Source organism: Cololabis saira, chromosome 21 (assembly GCF_033807715.1).
Source record: "Cololabis saira isolate AMF1-May2022 chromosome 21, fColSai1.1, whole genome shotgun sequence".
NCBI classification, from domain to species: domain Eukaryota; kingdom Metazoa; phylum Chordata; class Actinopteri; order Beloniformes; family Belonidae; genus Cololabis; species Cololabis saira.
This window is the reverse complement of record NC_084607.1, coordinates 14,474,543-14,486,855: the sequence shown is the minus strand read 5'-3', so window position 1 is coordinate 14,486,855 and position 12,313 is coordinate 14,474,543.

Below are 12,313 nucleotides of genomic sequence, written 5' to 3'. Positions count from 1 at the left end.
ATTTGTTGAGTGGACTTCATAACAGCAGAGAAGCAGGAAGTCATTTTAGTTTTGCTGTACGTGCCAACAGACATATTTAATATACTAGATTTTTGGTTTAACGTGTCGTCTGAGGTATTTGTGTGAGTTTCTCATTCAGAGCATTGTCTGAAACTTTAAAATCAGAGTAACATGTACAACAATCAACGTTGCACTCTGACTCTACCTGAGGATAAGTTTAATCAGGTGTTAAACGCTAATGCAACATAAGAAAGTGATACGGACACTGAAAGCAACTTTATATAGAAATGTTGCGTAATGCTACATGAAGTGTTTTTTTAAACCCCACTGCATTGTAATGCTTGTGGTTTGCAGTGAAGTTGAAGGTTCGAGCTTGATCTCAAGAACGTACATCATTTAATCTCTCAGAAAAGACAAACACACACATCCTGTGGGCTTTGTTGATATTTTTTTTGGCCCAGTAATATTTTTATGCTGTCTGCACTTATACCTCATGGCCTTTTCGTTAGATTGCAGTATCACACAACAGCCTTAAGTAACCCAGTGAGGCTGCTGGGAAACCTTTAATGTCTTGTCAGTCAGTGTAACTTTGGCTCTTAGAGGTCCCGTTTCCCGATTTTCAAACTGTAATTCACTCGGTCCTCCGGCTGGAGCTAAACTGTTATTTCAAAGATTGCAGGTCTGATTATGCAGATTAAAAAAATAAATAAATAAATCAAGTGGGTATACCAAAGTGGGTATACCAGGACCTTCTGAGATATCTGAAAAATCTGTCTTTTCATGTAAACATTGGTCGACTCTGCAGATTGATCACCTGAACTCCCCTGAGATGGAGGCCAAACATGGTGCTTACTGGAGCACACAGAGAAAAAAGATTTTAGTTTTAGTTTTGAGTTCTACAGCTCTACTCAAGTGGTTCGTCATGATGAACAGTGGCCAAAATTGCATGATATGGGACCTGTAAAGTAAATTTGAATAAGCACAATGGTGACAAAGTGCTTGCTTAAATGCTTGCAATGAAATCATTACGACAGCCTTCTTTCAAACACTTCAATGATGACAGAAACTATTTTGTTTGATTGATGTGTTATCAGTTTTTATCTAAAACGAAAGCATACTTGTGGTTTCCAGCCAAAAGTACACCCTGCTTATTGTGACAATGATATATCATTTAACTAGGAGTACAGCTGCAGGCTAACTTAAAATAGTGAGCTAAGCTTGTGTCGCTAAGTTACGATAACTGACAAAAGCCCTGTGACACAAATATACAGAAGGAATCAAACCCTGAGCCACAGTGCCGAGTAATAATTTATTTTGCATTGCAGCATATTTCATGCTCCACAAGGAACACTTAGAAGTGCCCCCTACTTTCTAGACCTGCTAGGTCTTGCACAGGGTTACAGGAAGACTGAAGCCTATCCCAGGGGGCACCAGTACATCCCACGACCTCACAAGATCAGCAACCATGCACATATATTTAGTTTAGAATCACTATTTTACATTTTTAGACTGCAGGATGAAAGCTAAGAGAAAACTCATGCAGTCACGGGGAGAATGTGCAAAGTGTGCAGGGAGGGATCCCAGCTGAGATTAGAAGCTGGCTGTTATAGCCATGAGGAAACGGTGCTAACCAACGCACCACTGAGCTGCCCAAAGGAAACGCAAAACAGGACACATTATGAGGCTAATTACAGTGCTGATTTTATAGTTTCCAGATTAAAGAATTGCTGTAATGCAAGAACCAACTTGACCTTAGCCTCAGTTTTCCTAACTGATATGGAAGTTGATCAAGGAGATGAAAGACTGGCAAACGATCCAAGTCGTTTGAGGCTGAAAACCCCCAGTTCTTCTGCTCCTCTGCTGGCTGAGTCAATGCTGATTTTTTTCCCATCATGAATAAAAATAACATTTAAATTATTTTTAATATTAAAGCAATGTCTTTCTGACCAGCACTTCCACACTTACACAGTTATTTTAAAAGTAATAGTCATACAAAAACCATTTAAAATATTTATAGAGTGCAAAAATCTAAATATATTTACTCAAGAAATAAGTGACACTATTATAAAATTGTATAGAGGCAACAGAGAGCATACCAACTGGAAACATTAAACTGGCGAGGGACGCACACAGCCAGAACGTTGCAGGTACCTTTCTATCCCACAACTGTGACAACATGCAAAGTGAAGGACCTGTGCATAATACAAAACCCACTCCAGCGACATTACTGGACTGCTGAACATCTGCACAGTTACAAATCTTGAACTGTAACTCTTGGAGCACACCAGCCATTTATTTTACTTCTATTCTTCTCTTTATTCATTTTAGGATTTCATTCCCTCCAGGTTTTCAAAATAAAATCATATATTGTGTTTATGAATTAATGCCAAACAGCTATATTGGACACTTTGTTGACTTTTCTTTGATTTTACGAACCAAATGAATATCAGAAAGAATAAAGATCATAAATGTGGCATGAGAAAAGTCTGTGAAGGCCACTGGCCTCTAGTGCATCAATCGTTTTGAGTCACACAATGACGACGCTTTCCAAAATAAATTCAAGGACAATTCAAATTTTGATTTGAAACAACTAAAGTACCATAGGCCGTCCTAAACAACCAGATGAAGTTGTGGAAATAAAACTGACTCCTACAGAGGAGCACAGGGCGACTGAAATAGATCAAAATGTTTGTAGCTGTCTGGATTGTCGGTAACAAATGTCAGTGTGGAAGTGAGCAAGTCAAAACTGTCAGAGAAAACTGGGAGGGGAGCTATACAAATGACTGAGGATTCAAGTTTTATAGGCAAAAGAAGGTGCAAGAAAAAGCTGTCATGAGAAAAAGCTGTCATAAGAAAAACCTGGCGTGTCTAAAATTAATTTTAATGTTTGAGAAATAACATCTGGATAAGTAAGGTTTTCAGTTTTAGCTGCTGTGAAGGAAACAAAATATATGTATAGGGAGGGGGGGGGGGCATTGAGTGAAAATATAAAAATTTTACATTCAAGTAACCCAAAATGGTTAAAGAAACTGGGATCTTATTAAGACCCACCTTCAGCCATAAATAACTTCATGAAGCACAACTGAAGCTTTTATTTTTAAGACTGCCCCTACAAAGATTTTTGGAATTTTTGAATTAAATTAGCTTCTTTTGTGTTAAACACGTTCAACTTGTCCACAGCACAAATAACTAGCAGAATTTTGGGAAAAAGAGGCATCTTCTTTCAGTGTTTAGGCTTTGGGCTGAAACCATAAAGACTGCTAGCGTAGACTGAGAAAAGTTTGTCACGTGGCAACGAGTTGACATTAGCAATGTTAGCATTGTTAGCATCAGCATCAAAGCAACCTATAGGCTACATCAAGGACTGTATGTGCTGAACACCAGGGGGCTTGGTCTGTATCACATATGAATTTACAAATTGCTAGTGGAAACAAGGCGTCATGTCAGTGATGAACAGATTACATTTATTTCACGCCACAACAAATTTGATTGGTCCGCTTGTATTTCCTTCTATGTATTTTCCTGTTACTACTTCTTCTTTGTCATTTTCAAACCGATTAGAAAGATTGATTGCTGCAATGTCATGTTATTTAAATATACTTTATTTGCTCTGATGCTATGTCTGAACTACACGGGGTTTGGTACCACAAGCTACAGTCCTGCAGACACACACTGCTGCTACCTAATGTTTAGTGGCGTCGTTACAGAGCGACACACAGGACAAGTAAACACAGGCAACATGAGCAGTTGCATCCGGGGGTGTTGGAGTTTTTTTCTATTCTCATCTGGGTCTGTGATGTCAAAGCATCCTGAACATCTGAACCACCAGATCACACTTTGTTTTCACACTTTGATTGCTCCCATCAAAGTGACAGCACTCAGTGTGGTTACATGCACATCTAAATCAAGCTATCGCCAACAATGTAGCTAAGGATTAAACTGGAGTTTCAGAGAAATCTGAGTATACATGAGCGACAATCGACTATTGAGTGACTACGTAATGCAGTCAAAATTCGGGTTATTGCTAATATTCCGGTTACTGAAACATTCGGAATATTCCGTTTACATGGTAATTAGATGCTTCGAAGACCTTTATTCTGGTAATCATTTTACTTGTTTTTCTCAACTGACAGAAGACTTTGGTATTGCCAAAACCCATTTTTTTTAGATTTTTACAAGTTAGGAATTACATACAGGGTGTTACACCTCAGTTCCCTCTGAAGCCTCAAGTCAATCCTCTTGATATTTTTCTCTCTGTCAACCCCACCGCTAAAGGTACCATATCTAACCTATATAACCTTATTTCCAAACTACACTGCTCCTCAATGGCGGTTATAAAAACGACTTGGGAACAAGACCTGAATTACACTTTTACTGATGATATATGGGACTCAGTACTTGATCGGATTCACTCTTCGTCCTTATGTTCCCGACACGCACTTTTGCAATTCAAAGTAGTGCATCGCACCCATATATCAAAAAATAAACTGGCTCGAATGTATCCTGAAGTTGATCCCACTTGTGACAAATGTAAAAATGAACCTGCTTCACAACCTTTTGGACCTCAGTTTTCCAAATAATGTCTGAGACCATTTGTCACCAAATTGAGCCAAATCCTCTGACTGCCATTTTTGGAATTGCTCCAGACTTGGATTTGCCCAAAGCTAAACTCAGGGTTCTGGCTTTTGCTTCCTTATTGGCTCGACGAGGTATCACACTTAAATGGAAGGAGTCTACACCTCCTTCTGTCTCACACTGGCTCAAAGAAATAATGCTGTGCATGAATCTGGAGAAGATTAGATATACTATCCGAGGTTCAGAGAATACATTTTACAGATTGTGGCACCCCTTCTTGGCATTTTTTGAGAAACCCACAACGGTAGTCTTGGAGTAGCTTCAACCCCCCCCCCCCCTCCCTTTTTTTTTATTTTTTTTTACATGGTAATTAATCATTTGGGATATCTCGATCAAACCAGCGACGCGCGGAGAACATCATGACGCAATTACCATCATTTCCGCTTCTTCTTCCTGTATCCAAATTCAAAACAAATGCTTCTTCGCGCAACTTTTCGCTCACCTTCTTGTAAATCTCGCTATCCCGGTACTTTGTACCGTCTACAAATGCCAAAATGTTCATATCCTTCATTACATTTATAAAATGTCTCCTCCTCACTCCAAAAGTGTGGCGTGGTCTTGCGTTTCTTATGTTAAGAAGTATGTCCTGGACTCAAAAGACCAAGATTCCTTGCGAACAGAGCATGCGCAGAAAACAAATTCATGTTCCGTTTGATCGGGATATTCCGTTTGGCGTTTACAGCAAATTCGGGTTATTCAAAGGGGTTATTGGTGTTTACATGGCCATGAAAAAACGGTTATTGCTAATATTCAGGTTTCAAAAGGGTTATAGACTGCATGTAAACGCAGTCAGTGAGGTACGTTCTCGGTACGCAAGGCCTCTGTTATGCTAGGTGGCGCCACACGCTCTTTTGGCTTGGCATTCTTCTGGTAAACTACAATTAGTAAACAAGTGCGAAGGAGGACAACAACATGCGAAAAAATGGACGCTTATGATGCAGCCGCTCTGTAAATTTTGTACATAGGCTACTAAGCCTGTTCATGTTATAGGTAAGCTCGTCATTTACGGAAGGGGCAGTCAGTAGCTCGGCTTAGCGTGGGTTGCCTATACATGCCGGAATAACTCAAATTAGCACTACATTATCTGGCGCGAAAAGCACGATCTCAAGAGATTCCGTTTGGTTCGACTTCAGCCCGGCTAAGGTGTAATATATGACTTTCAAAAATTCAATATCGGTCAGATTAAGGCAACAATTCAAATTTCTGTTAGTGCATGTAAACGTACTGAGTGTTGTGCTGGATTATTTTTCTGGTAGTCATTTCTGACACCTAAATATATGCTCTTATCGAGATACCTTTTTTTCTTTTATTTGATAATAGGCACCCTTTAAAGACATTGCATGTATGGAACAGCTTGAAAATATATCACAACTGGAAATGTTCAGCAAAAAATAAGTGTGCAAATACTTAAATCAAGACTCATAACTATGGCAACTATGGCTTCTGCAAACCCCCTGCACTTTCAATTATTGGTTATTCTTCTTAGTTAGTCAAATGGTTAAGTCTGTTGTCTCACAGCTAAAAGGTTTCTAGTTTGAATCCCAGCTGGGGTCTTTCTGTGATGACTTAGCATTTTCCCTGTACTTCTTGTTTGTGTGTGTGTGCGTAGATTCTCCAGTATCCTCCTACGGTGCAAAAACATGTGTAAACAATCTAATTGGCAACTATGCTGCCCATAGCAGTAAGAGTGAGTATGTGTGGTTATTTGTCCATATGTGGCTGTGCGATGGACTGGCTTTTCCCTGAAGAGAGTTAAGATAAACAGCAAACCCCTCTGACCCTGAATAGTAACATGGAAGCTTAAAATCAACCAAACACAGGTGCATACAGCCACATATTTGACTATAAATGTAATTTGGATTGTGATAATACAAAGTTGCATGAACACAGATGCTTTTTTCAAACTATCACAGCTTGAAAAAGAACTGCGTCCTGCAACTTCTTTTCGGACGCCATCCAAAAACTCCCGATACAACTGTCAGTAACGCAAGATTGAAACGTAACCAGAAGGCTTTTAAACAGGATCCAACTGAAAGGAAAATGCGCTTCTCCACTATCTACAAACACAAGGCCCTTCAGCAACTGACCCCGTCAAGCAGCTTAGCAGTGAGATGAACAATAGAAGAGGTGTCTCCCTTTCTCTCTCAGAGGTGCGAGTCTGAACAAAACCTGGTTATTTATATGAACAGTGAAACGCATAAAGTACAGTTTTGTGCCAATAGTGTTGAGGGAATACAGTTTGAAAAAGCCATGAAGGAGATATTTTGATGTGCACTCATCACTTATTTCAACAAATGCACAGTAAATTGACTATTCTGCAGCTCATAAAAGTCATTATAAACATGGCTAATTAAATAAGTTCAATTTCACATTCTCGAATGTGCAGCTGCAGTTACCAGACGACCACTTCATGTCTCTCAGTTCAGTCCTTTCAGTGCTCTTTTGTTCCACCTGTCAGTGCAGATTTAGACTGGAACAAGCTTATCTCTGCTAAAGACAACGATGAACAAAAGCCCATTAAGATTTTCAAAAAAAGACTACAGATATTTCTATTTTTTTAAACTGGCTACATTCAAATGATTACCTTAAAGTTAAATCGAACAAAATAAACAACAAATAAAGATCCTATTTTGTAAGAAATCTAAAACTAGAGATTGAAAATATTGAAAAGGAGTTTATGGATTAAATCTGACATAGTAAAATGTGTTGATATTATAGGATAAATTACTCGTATAAGAGGGTTTTAAGATGCCGTCATGGTTATAAGTCCTATTCAGGGTTTGTTTTAAGTTCTGAAAAAGATTCAACGATTAATAACGCAACACTGTCAGAAAAAGCATTCTGGAGTCCTGCTGATGTTCTTTGTCCAGGCTGAATAGATCATGACTAACCAGTGTTGGAGTGGATTAGGCACAGCGGATTGAGCAATTTGCAGATTTGAGTTTATTTTTCTGGATATCATAGCATACAGAGCACCACATTCTCAGCACATTCCCACAACAGGGGGAAATCTTAATAAAAGGCCTCCATTTCGATATAAAGGATGAAAAAAAAGGCATAAAAGTGCGATTTCCGTGGAACAAACGATACGTGGTCAGACATCTGCTGGCTTGGAAAAATTCAAATGAATATGATAAGCATTCAGTGAGCTGTGGTCATCAGGAGGTCGGTTATGGGATACACATTCCCTGATCAAATCAAATGATGTGCTTTGTTTTGATGTGAGGGAAAAACGCAGTAAATCAGTGCGGCGCTGACATGAAAAACGGTGCCAGACATAAAGGAACGATGCACAATACAATGGAAAGTTACTGGTAACGGCGGTTTTTAACCTCACTGATGCGAAGGCAGATGTTGTACCTGCTGATTTACCTTTCTGTGTGCTTCATGGTGTTGTTGAGCTGAACTGCAGACAACTCCCACGGCTTCTCTCTGAACCGAATGTAGTCCTTCGTAGTCTGCAGTAAAGACTGCCGCCATCTTTAATCACAACAGAGTCCATCTGTCGATGGTTCTTCCCTTTCTACCCTCTCTTTCTCTGTTCCAGTGTCTTCGCTCCAGCCCTCTGTTTGTTGTGGGGGGGGGGGGTTCTTATTTTCCATCCAACATCAAACCACCATATTGACAGGCTCATGGGCCGCCCAGCAGGGGGGCAGCTTGAACATGCTCCATTGGCTGTTGTCCTTTTCCAAGCTTCAGATTAAATGGCCACATAAATATTTCCCAGTATGTTATGAATAGCCTGCAGAAATTATTTCAGCTCTCGGGCCTTTGATTTCATCAATCCCGGCCTCAAGGCTCACTCAATCGCTCCTGAAAGCGTCTTTTCTTTAGATGTTTTCACTGATGGGATTGAAGCTCTGTTGTATTGAGACAACATCCGCACGATGCATTTCTAGATTCACAGATTCATCCACAATCAATTCAAATGATTTACACCTAAAAGTTGTTTAAATGTTGTTGTTTTTTTTCATATGTGGCATCCTCTGTAAGAACAAAGCATTTTCCTTCAACAAAGCTTAGGTAGATTTCCTCCATCTCATAAACTAATAAACTACATTTCTGACTATAAGCCCATTTAGGAATATTTCTGCTTTCTTCCAGCTGATGCATTTCATTTAAAGTGACATTTCCTTTTTCTTCCTCCAGCTCCTTTTTATCCCTTTCAAAACTTGAATGAAAAGCCGTATCTTGCTTGCTGCCACTGTTTTGATCCAGCGAACTCTTTCCATGAACAATAAAGCAGGTTCAGTTTCAAAATGGATGATGCTCTCACCTTCCTCTCCTGCTGTGTGTCTCGCTGGATCCTGTTTCTGTGGTCCGCCATGACTGGGCGCAGTTTCCTCTCTGCCACTCTGTAACACTTTCTACTACTCATGGAGCTGTTTCTGAGTCTTAATGTAGCTGAAACGTGAACATCTTTACTTTATATTACAGCTCTAGCTGCTCCAACCCTATTGGAGGATATAAGGACCAGATGATTGTCTGGAGGAAAAAAAAGGAAAAAAAATATTTTGTAGCTATGGTAACAGACCCAACAAGCAGGAGGGGAAGCACCCGACCCCTCCATGCAAATTAAGCAACAAAAATTAAAAAAGAGAGAGAGAATAGTAAACTGAGCACAGCTCAAACTTGCAAACTTTGGATTTTCAGGAAATGACACTAGAGATGAGTCGCAATATGATTTGTTATTAAAACTTCAATCTATCTGATGTATAGTTGTGAAAAAAGTCGAGCAGATTGATCCAAAGAAAAGAGAAGACATATGGGCAAAAAAGAAGAGGGGGAGAAATGATATCGTCTTTGTGATGTAGCTTTATCAGCTGCTTACCGCTCAACTGGATTTCACACTTGCACGTCTCGCTGTAGTCAGGGTCAGATCCTGCTTACCCTTCACACAATGACCAATTTTCTCCTCAAACAGCACCAGCACAGGCCTGCAGGGGTGGAGCTCGGTCTCATTTGCCCTGACTGTGATACATTTGAACATGTTTGATTAATAGATCTCAAGTGTTTGTGCATTTTAAAACAATATAAAAAAATCTCCTAAAACTTACATGAAGAGCAACACAAATCTGCACCTTTGTAAAACAGTATTGTATTGCTTGAGTTTTCATCATAAACATAATACACATTAGCATGGCCAGAGCCCTTTGATAGAATGACTCATATAGGAGCATCTAAAGAGCCAGGGCAACCAAGATGGCTGCAGAATCACCAAACACCTGGGATCAACAACTTTTCACCATAACATTCATTCACTGACGTTCCAGCACCGATGCACGGCACCATCGTGGGTGTCGTGCATCGCTCCAACTACGCCTCATTCTTTCAGAGCCCGTGTCGTCTGTGTCCCCTTGAAATCAAAGTGGAATCAAGAGGAATCAGACCAATCCTTTGTTTCAACATGAAAATGAATTAGGATGGCTGGCCAGGAAAAAACATCACATTGGTTCCCAAGACTTAAGTCTGGTCAAAATACCAACTCAATCTTATGACAAACTGATAAATGGTAACAAATGTCCCTGATTCTGTGCTTATGAACACAAACTTTGACATTTTTATTTTGCTATTTTTATCCATATATTCATGTTTTTTTTTACTTAAATGTGCATAGTGGACTAATTCCTTCCATGTGCATTCACCTATAAATACAGTTCAATGAAAAAAATTTTGAACTTTCTTGTAATTATCGTGGATATCTGTCAAACTTTTATAACATTTTGCTCTTACATAAAAAGAATGCAAATGTACAATTGAAATGAATAAATCTCAAAATCTTCAAACCTTCTGCACTATGAAAGCAAACCAGTAGAGCATACTTTAGCAAGATACATGAACATTTGTGTAAAATCACAATTCACAATTTAGATTTAGATTTTAGATATTATTATTATTATTATTATTATTAATAATAATAATAATAAACTATATCTGAGTTAGAAATGGGACACACTGAGTGAAAACAAAGATAAATCTGTGCTCTATCGTACAAACTACTGTAACTGGGGATATGAATGTCAGACCGATCCAATCCACAAATTCAGAATTGTTGTTAGCTCAACATCGACTTTTACACCAAAACAACATATTGATATCAGAAAATTGTAAATAGGAGGACTTACAAGTTACTAGTTCAAGTTCATAGTACTAGTTCAAGTTACAAAGGTGGTCATGGCTATTTTGCGATTTAAAAAAAGTTTGATGGTGGGATTGTCAAGCACAGGCTCATTTTTTGTTTCATAACTGATAAGAATAGTGCAACTTATTATCCTCCGTAAAATCTACAGCACTGACCGTTCAGATTGGGGTCTCCAACTCCGGTCCTGGAGAGCACCTACCCAGCATGTTTTAGATGTCTCCCTGCATGAACACACCTGATTCTAATCAATGGTCGGCATTAACTTGTCATCAAGGTCTGGACATTTCTGTTGTTGACACAGCTCCTTGTATCATGGTGTGCTGAAGGCTTCACCATTTGTAAAACTTAATTTTTAGCTACTTCTATCCACTTTGCGCTAATATGAATTAATATTATAATATGACAGGTTGCTGCTACGTATAACGACTAATCTATCTCACTTTACTTGACCCACTGGCACACAAATAATGCACGCGACCACAGACAACAGGGGACTCTTATTGTGAAGGTCAAAAGCTTAGTGTTGAGTAGTAATAATGTTTATTTAGGAACATTTGTCTGACCGGTTGACTGAATGATCATATCTTTAGTTATTTAGCAAGTTTGAGTTGGTTGGTAGCTCAACCAACAAGTCCAAAAATCGATTTCTTTATTTTGTATTAACACTGCCGCACAGTAATCAGTGACACTTCCGATACAACACTTTCACAATAAGAGCCCAAACCTTACTCAGTGATCAAACATCAAACATTGACCGCTCAATTAAGCTTTAGTGTCGAATGTCAATTACATTTCAAAGTATCACATTTCTGCATGAGTGGAATGTCACTAACTTAATTTATTCAAGTAGTTACGAAATATAATTAACAGGAAATACATTTTACGAACCTGTATTGGTCCTTTAGAAATGCTTTACCTTTACTGTAACAAGTTACCTTTACTTAACTAAAAGAAAAGAAATGTGGGTAACAACAGTAATGAATTGCATCTTACATAAGAGGCCCTTGTGTAAGACAGACCATTATGCAGAATGAGTAGTTTTAAACTGAATATCCAATATACGTGTTTTCTGATTTTACATTCCATACTTTAATACTTACTTTTATACAATGCTAACTCTGAATTTACTGAACATTTATGCTATAAATTAACAAAGGGGGAGGGCGTTGGAAACTAGTTTTTATTATTCTGGTGCTTTTAAACAGTTCTGAATACTTCTTTATAAATTGAATTAAGATGTTCCTTTGATGACAAAAGATCAGAAAAGTAATGTGAGCTAAATGAAACAGATAAAGAAATAGATATAGTGTAGATAGTGTATATATTATATATTTAACAGTCTTTCTTTGCTGCCTTTCCCTAAACTAGGTCAGATCCCTGTACTGTGGGATGCACCTGCCTGCACATACACTAGACAGGTTTTTTAAAACCAGCAGGAGACAGTCTGACTTCGCAGGGAAGCCCTGGCAGTGCTGCACCAGGAATAAAGACAGATATGGTTCCAGGATTGAGAGTATAATGTCTTAGTGTTTGGCT